This window comes from Monodon monoceros, unplaced genomic scaffold, assembly GCF_005190385.1.
Source record: "Monodon monoceros isolate NGI ecotype Baffin Bay Population unplaced genomic scaffold, NGI_Narwhal_1 Super_Scaffold_3, whole genome shotgun sequence".
Lineage (NCBI taxonomy): Eukaryota > Metazoa > Chordata > Mammalia > Artiodactyla > Monodontidae > Monodon > Monodon monoceros.
Window position 1 is genome coordinate 64,007,643 of NW_021703780.1, and position 8,569 is coordinate 64,016,211.

The window sequence follows — 8,569 nt, forward strand, 5'->3', positions numbered from 1 at the left end:
GCCCATTAGTATTCCTTCTCTATGGCACTCAGGAAACTGCTGTTTGACTTTCTGTCACTATAATTTGCATTTTCTAGAACTTTATGTAAGTGGAATCATTCAGTATGTATTCTTTTGTGTGTCTGTCTTCTCTCACTTGGCATAATTATTTTGAGAATTATCCATGTCACTGTGCCTATCAGTTGTTCATTCCTTTTTATTGCTTAGTAGTTTTCCATTGTATGGATATGCCAAATCTCTCCTCTTGCTCTTTTTTTTAAATTTATTTTTTTAATAGACTTTTTTTTATAGTTTTTGGTTCAAAGCAAAATGGAGTGGAAGGTCCATAGATTTCTCATATACCTCCTGCTCCCACACATACAGAATAGTACATTTATTATAAATGCTGACCCTAAATCAACACAGAATTATCACCCAAAGTCCATAGATTACCTTAGAGTTCACTCTTGGTGTTGTTCCTTCTATGGGATTGGACAAATGTATAATGACATGTATGCACCATTATAGTATCAAAAAGAATAGTTTCACTGCCCTAAAAATCCTCTGTGCTCAACTTATTCAGCCCACCCTCCCCCTCTAACCCCTGGCAACTACTGATCTTTTTACTATCTCCATAGTTTTGCCTTTTCCAGAATGTCATACTGTTTAGAATCCTGCAGTATGTAGCCTTTTCAAGATTGGCTTCTTTCACTTAGTAAAATGCATTTAAGTTCCCTCCATGTCTTTTCATAGCTTGATAGATATTTTAGTCCTGAATAATTGTCCATTGTCTGGATGTACCACAGTTTATTTATCCATTCACCTACTGAAGATGACAACTTGATTGCTTCCAAGTTTTGGCAATTATGAATAAAGCTGCTATAAACATCCATGTGCAGGTTTTTGTGGGGGCATAAGTTTTCAACTCCTTTGGGTAAATACCAAAGAGCATGACTGCTGGATCATATGATAAGAGTATATTTAATTTTATAAGAAACTGCCAGAACATCTTCCAAAGTGGCTGTACCATTCAGCTTTCCCATCAGCAACAAATGAGAGTTCCTGTTGCTCCACAGCCTCACCAGCATTTTGTGTTTCCAGCATTCTGGGATTTTGGCAATTCTTAAAGTTGCATAGTGCTATCTGTTTTATTTTGCATTTCCCTAATGCATATAATGTTGAGCATTTTTCATATGTTTATTTGCCATCTGTGTATCTTCTCTGGGGAGGTGCCTAGCTCTTCGGCCAACTTAATTTTTTTATTGTTGAGTTTTTTAATAGATTTTGGATACTAGTCCTTTATCAGCAATGTCTTTTGAAACCACACACCAATCAGGTTTTTGTCCCCACTACATCACTAAAACTGCTCCCTTCCAGGTCACCAATAATTAATTCTCACTCCTCATTTTCCTTGACTCATCAGCAGCATTTGACACAGCTAACCTCCTCCTCTTTGAAGGATGGTCCAGGTGGCTTCCACAGCACCTCACTCTCCTGGGGTTCCTCCCCTATCCCTAACCACTCCCACTCTGGCTCCTTTGCTGCTTTTTCTTCATCTAAGCCTCTAAACGTTGTGTGTCCTAGGACTCAATACAATCTGTTTTCCATCCATACTCCTTCATTGGTGATCTCATCCTATTTCATGACTTAGCCAGCCATCTATAACTACTGTGCGTTGACTACTGAGAGGGTCTTCATCGGCTAAGGATGCCTGGTGAGGGGTGGGTGGACTGCAGGGTGTGAGTGTGGAGGTGGGAGGGTCCATCTCGTGAGGTGCGCGTGGGTGGGTGTGTTGGTGCCCGGCGAAATGTAGGTTAGCAGGCCAGGCCCACGATTAAATGGTTAACGGTTGAAACCGTTAGGACCGTTAAAACCGTTAGCAGCCTGCCGCAGCGGGGGCGGGGCCCAGGGGGCGAGGGGTAACTCTCATTGGTCAGAGCGCGCCCTGGGGGGCGTGGCCACGCAGCTTAGGCTGCCTCCGCGGGACCAAGTGGCCTCGAGGCAGATCCTGCAACCCCAGTTAGGGCGCGAGCCGGCCCTCAGAGGTGGAGGCCGGAGGGGTTTGGACAGGGCGGGCTGGAGCGGGGTGGGGTGAAGGTGGGGGAGGGGGGCTGGGGAGCCATCGGGTCCTCGCGAATGGGTTCGGGATTCCCGGGTATCTCGAGGAGTTTCCCAGGGCGCTGGCTTCTCCACTTGTCTTACCTTTGAGTGCCTAGTCGCCCTTCCTTTCCCTGTGATGAAAGACCAGCCTGGCTCTTCAAGGGACTTGACTTCCGTGCTTATCCTTGGAGAGCTGCTTTCGCCAGATGCGCTGGGGACCACGGCCTCCTGGCCTGCCTCAGAGACAAGAGAAAGAGAGTACGCCCCGGAAGTCAGGGTGAACCGGAACCCAGGGAAACCCACTGGGATTGGTCTTTATTATGATGGAAAATCCCTTGGAGGTCTCTGGAAACGACAGGGAATGATTTACTCTGGGGCATGTCTCCTGGTAGAAAAGAAGAGACTGAAAATGAGAGAGAGTGACTGTACGCGAGGTTGAGGCGGGCCTGGTGGAGGCCAGAGGGGCCACAAAGTCTGAGGGAGAGATTAGTTTAACCTGTGGTCAAATGGAGGAGCCGTAGGGGCCCTTGAAGGATTCAAGGCCTGAACCGTGGCCTCAGGATTCTCAGAGTTGAAGACCGGGTCAGATGGGAGGGCTCTGTGCCCCTTAGGACACCCTCTTCAGCCCACATACTCCTCCCTGCCCATCACCGTGCCAAGGCCCTTCTTGTGGAAACAGTCGCATGCACTGAAACCTTTCTCTTCCTTTTATGCTTCCTTTAATGGGATTGGGGAATAAGAGAGAGGGAACTCTGCCCTTGAAAGTTTTTAAAGTGTGCATTTCAGTTTTCATTTACCTTAGAATGGCTAAGGTCCTACCGAAGAATGACTACCTCTTCATTACTGTTGTACTAGCATCTGCAAGGGAGCGTTGCCCTCTGAGAATATAAAAGCATGTATACAGATAGCATGGTGACAGGTGAATGCAGAGAGGACAGGTAAACCTGAGACTGAGCACATCAAGCCCCAGGTGGTCGTTAAGCATAGTCGCTGTAACCATGGAATTTCTTCAACCACATTTAAGAAACCTCAAGAGTAAGTTAGGTCTGGAACCTGGGGAGTAGTCATTCTAAACCCCAAACCACATGCTATATAAATTACTCTCCTCTGTCAGCATAAACAGAAATGGAAGACAATAGAGGATTTATTATCTATATGTAGTTATAATGGCCTTAAATAATGGCCTTATAGTGATAATGTATAAAATTGTCTAGATTCTTTTTTTAAAAAATAAATTTATTTACTTATTTATTTTTGGCTGCGTTGGGTAATCGCTGTGCATGGGTCTTCCCTGGTTGCGTTAAGCGGGGGCTATTCTTTGTTGCTGTGCACGGGCTTCTCATTGCGGTGGCTTCTCTTGTCGCGGAGCACAAGCTCTAGGTGCGTGGGTTTCAGTAGTTGTGGCGCACAGGCTTCAGTAATTGTGGCTCGTGGGCTCTACAGTGCAGGTTCAGTAGTTGTGGCACACGGGCTTAGTTGCTCCCTGGCATGTGGGATCTTCCCAGACCAGGGCTCAAACCCGTGTCCCCTGCATTGGCAGGTGGATTCTTAACCACTGTGCCACCAGGGAGGTCCAAAAATTGTCTGGATTCTAAATCTAGACTTTAGATGGAGGAAATTCTGCTAGTGTGAATGGAAGAAAAAAACTCTACTATCAAAGAAATAAGTAAACATGGGACTCAGGAATCCCATATTTATTTCATCTCCTTTATTAAAATATATAATAAAATTTGTGATTAGGGACTTGAAATGCAATAACTGAAAACAAATCATATATATTTTTTAAAATATTTATTTATTTATTTTTATTGTGCCGGGTGTTAGTTATGGCATGAGGAATCTTCAGTTGCAGCATGCAGACTTCTTAGTTGCAGCACGCATGCGGGATCTAGTTCTCCGACCAGGGATCGAACAGGGGACCCCAGCATTGGGAGTGCAGAGTCTTACCTACTGGACCACCAGGGAAGTCTCCATCTATTTTAAATTTGTGGATACTTGGAAAGATTTGCTCCATTGTCATAATTTAGTTCCCATTTAGTTACTCATTTAACAATAAATATTTTCTGAGCACCTATTATTTGCCAGCACAATTTCTAGATTTTGAGGATACAGCAGTGTACAAAACAGACAAAAATTCCTATCCTCAAAGAGCTTAAAATTACATTCTGGTAGGCATGGGTGTGCATGCTGAGACAGGCAAAATAAGATAAATTCATAAAATAAGTAGTGTATTAGAATGATAGGGTGGAGAAAAAGCAGGGGAGAGACATAGTGATTATTATTTATTTATTTATTTTTTGGCTGCGCCACGTGGCATGCAGAATCCTAGTTCCCTGACCAGGGATCCAACCCATGCCCCCCTGCAGTGGAAGTGTGGAGTCCTAACAACTGGACCGCCAGGGTATTCCCCATAGTGATTATTGAGGTTTTACAATTTTGAATAATTTGAGAGAATACCTGAAGGAGGTGGGATAGCCTATTATGCTGATATCTGAGGAAGGCGTAAACCAAGAAAGAACAGAATGGGCAAGGGATCTGAAGCTGGTGTGTATCAAGTAAGGGAGAGCAATAGTGAGGAGCCCCATAAAGGTATGGAATGGAGTGTAAATGGGAGAGAGGCAAGGTTAAGGGAAGACTGCAGAGGACATAGAAGAAAACCATGAGAACTCTGGCTGCAGTGAAGAGTTTGAACAAAGGGGTAATATGATCTGACTTATGGTTAGAGTAACTTCCACCCTTTCCTAGACAAGAGACTATAACTTGGAACAAGGGTGAAATCAGGGAGACCAGTTTGGATTGCGGTAATCCAAGCTTGTGGCAGTGGAATGAGATTGTCAGATATAGCAAATAAAAATACAGGATACCCAGTTAAATTTCTGGATATGTTTTGTAGGAATTACCTTAGTATTTGCTTAAAGATTGGATTTGAGAAAGAGGAGTCAAGGAGGACTCTTAGGTTTTGGCCTGAGCAACTGGAAAGATGAAGTTGCCATTAACTAGAATGGGAAGACTAGATGGGGAATGTTTGAGAGGAAAGATAATGATCTCGGTTTTGGATATGTTAAGTTTTAGGTGCATATTAGTCATCCAAGTAGAGATGTCAAGTCAGAAGTTGAATATAGGAGTCTGAAGTTCAGGAGAAGGGTCTGGGCTAGAGGTAGCAACTTCGGGAGTTGTCAGCTAATACAAAGTATTTATTCATTTATTCACTTTTTATTGTGGGAAATTTCAAATATATAAAAGTAGAGATTCTTGATGAATGAACTCCAATGTACCTGTCACCTAGCTTCATCAATTATCAACCCAAGGCCAATCTGTACCCCTCCCCAGCTGCCCAAGCCCATCTCCATTGTTTTAACGCAAAGCACAAAAAAATTAGATTATTTCATCCATTTAAAACTTAGGTATATATAAAGATAAAGACTCTGTTTTTGTCATAACCAAAATACCATGATCATACTTAAAATGACAATTTCTTAATATTATTAAGTAACTAGTCAATGTTTAAATTTCCTTGTTTTCCTACAATTCAGGATCCAGAATAAGTGGACCTGTACAGTTGACCCTTGAACAACACAGGTTTGAACATCACAGGTCCACTTATACATGGATTTTTTTCAATAGTAAATACTACAGTACTACACAAGCAGTTGGTTGAGTCCTGTGATGTGGAACTGCAGATGTAGAGGAACCATGTATACGGAGAGCCAGTTATAAGTTATACCTGGATTTTCAACTGCACTGAGGGTTGGTGCCCTTAACCCTTGCATTGTTCAAGGTCAAGTGTACTTGGTTGATGTGACTTATACATCTCTTCTTTTTTAATTAAAAAAACCTTTTTTTTTTTTTTTGGTTTTTTTTTTTTGGCTGCATTGGGTCTTTGTTACTGCATACGGGCTTTCTCTAGTTGCGGCAAGCAGGGGCTACTCTTTGTTGTGGTGAGCAGGCTTCTCATTGTGGTGGCTTCTCTTGCTGTGCAGCACAGGCTCTAGGCGCACGAGCTTTAGTAGTTGCAGCACATGGGCTCAGTAGTTGAGGCACGTGGGCCCTAGAACGCGTGGGCTCAGTAGTTGCGGCTGGGCTGCGGGCTCTAGGGCATGTGGGCTTCAGTAGTTGTGGCACTCGGGCTCAGTAGTTGTGGCTCGGGGGCTCTAGAGTGCAGGCTCCATAGTTGTCGTGCACGGGCTTAGTCGCTTCACGGCATGTGGGATCTTCCCAGACCAGGGATCGAACCCATGTCCCCTGCATTGGCAGGCGGATTCTTAACCACTGCGCAACCAAGGAAGTCCCTATACATCTCTTTAAATCTATAGTCTTCCACACCTTCTTTCCTCTTGCCTTTTATGGGTTGAAAGAATAGGGTCATTTAAACTGCAGAATTTCCCACTCTCTGGATTTTGCTGATTGCATTCATTTTGTGCCATTTAACCCCTGTATTTTCTGTAAACTGGTCCTTACATCTAGAAGCTTAATCAAATTAAGGCTCAATATTTTTGGTATGTATACTTCTTTGTTAATGCTGAGAACCTCCTGTTCAACCTCATCAAGAGGTGCATACTAAGTCTGGATCTTTCTTTGTGATGAAAAGATCAATCCAGAGGTTTAGGTGTTGCCAGCCTGATCTATCCAGTATCAAGTACCCTTATCAGCCCTTCACGTCTTGGTTTTAGCAGCCATTAATGATCATTTACTAGATCCTTTATTTTCATTAGGGCTCCAAAATGATGATGATCTAATTCTACCATTCATTCTATGTTTATTAGCAGGAATACTTCTATAAAGAGCTTTTTCTCATCTATATATTGGTTACCCCAAGATACAGTTTTAAAAGGTAAGGTAAATTATAGATTCTTTCCCTACCAGTTTTCAGAATAATGAGTTGGTTACCTATCCTCCAAAGTGACTGATGAGGGTTTTTAAAAATATAATTATAAATTTAACAGAGAAAGCCCCTTTAAGTTAGCTCTCTTGTAGTCTTTGGCCCTAGTAATCTTTGATAACTTCCTTGTTGTCTGGTACAAGGCAATGTCTCAGACTCATCTTGCACATTTCCTGCCCCAGACCTGGTTCCTTTTAGTGAGGAATGGTATTTCAAGACCCAAATCTGGGTAATAAGGTTGGTCATTATTTCGTGGCATTTTCAGTGGATGGAGCTATGAAACATATTTTTAAAGAGAATAATACATCAAGAGTTAATGATTTTTCAATTTATTTCAAACATAGGATTATAGGGTTTTTGTTTAATTTTGTCATTGATTTTATATTTGTGTCTCTTTTATCATACACTGAAAATTTTGATTCCCAATGTCATTAATATAATTATTTATTTGCAATATATATATATATGAAAACAGATACACAGATTCCTGTGTTGCTTATTTTTTCCTTAGGATACGCTCCACCAGGGATGTGGAGTCACATCACCATATTTAGAGGCATAAGAAATAAACTCTCTCTATGGGGGTCAATCACCACCTTGCTTGTTTCACTTTGCTTCTTTGCTGGGATTACTTTTTTCCCCCATTTTGATTTAATTGTGTGACTGCATGTAACGATACTTACATAATTCTAAAGTTGAAACTGAAAACTGCTACATTTGGAGAGGTCTAGCTTAGCTTCCATCTCTAGCCTCTTCACCTTATTGCCACCCTCCCCCTAAAGATAAACATTTTTATTGGTTTTCAGTTTATCTACTCTATATGTCCCTCCCTCACTCCCTCTCCTTTCCTCCCTTTTTAAGAAAAATATAAGCACATTTGTGTGTGTGTATTTATATTCATATTACCCTGCCTTTTCTTGGATGAAATAAGTGCATACCACACACACTGTTCTTCACCTTGCTTTTTTTTTTTTTTGCGGTACGCAGGCCTCTCACTGCTGTGGCCTCTCCCGCCGCGGACGCGCAGGCTCAGCGGCCATGGCTAACGGGCCTAGCCGCTCCGCGGCATGTGGGATCTTCCCAGACCGGGGCACGAACCCATGTCCCCTGCATCGGCAGGCGGACTCTCAACCACTGCGCCACGAGGGAAGCCCCACCTTGCTTTTTTTAACTTAGCAATATATCCTGGAGGTCACTGCCAGAGTATATAGAAGAAATCTTCCTTACTCCTTTTAACAGCTCCATAAAACTCCATTGTGTGAGTGTACCATAGTTTGTTCAACTATTCCCCAGCTGATGGACACTGGGTTGTTTCTGGTCTTGCTATAATAAGATAGTGTTGCACTGAAAAGGCATGTGTATATACAATTTTGTGTTTTGCCATAGTATTATTGGGATAGATCGCTAGAAGTAGGATTGCTGGATTAAATGCTAAATACATATATATGTCCTAGATAATGCCAAATTCTCCTCCACAGAGAAATACCATTTGGCCTTCCCACCAGAGGTACATGACAGTGCTTCTTTCCTCACAGCCTCAGTAACAGAATACATCATCATACTTGGATTTCTACCAATTTCATAGGAAAGAAAATAGTCTCAGTATGATTT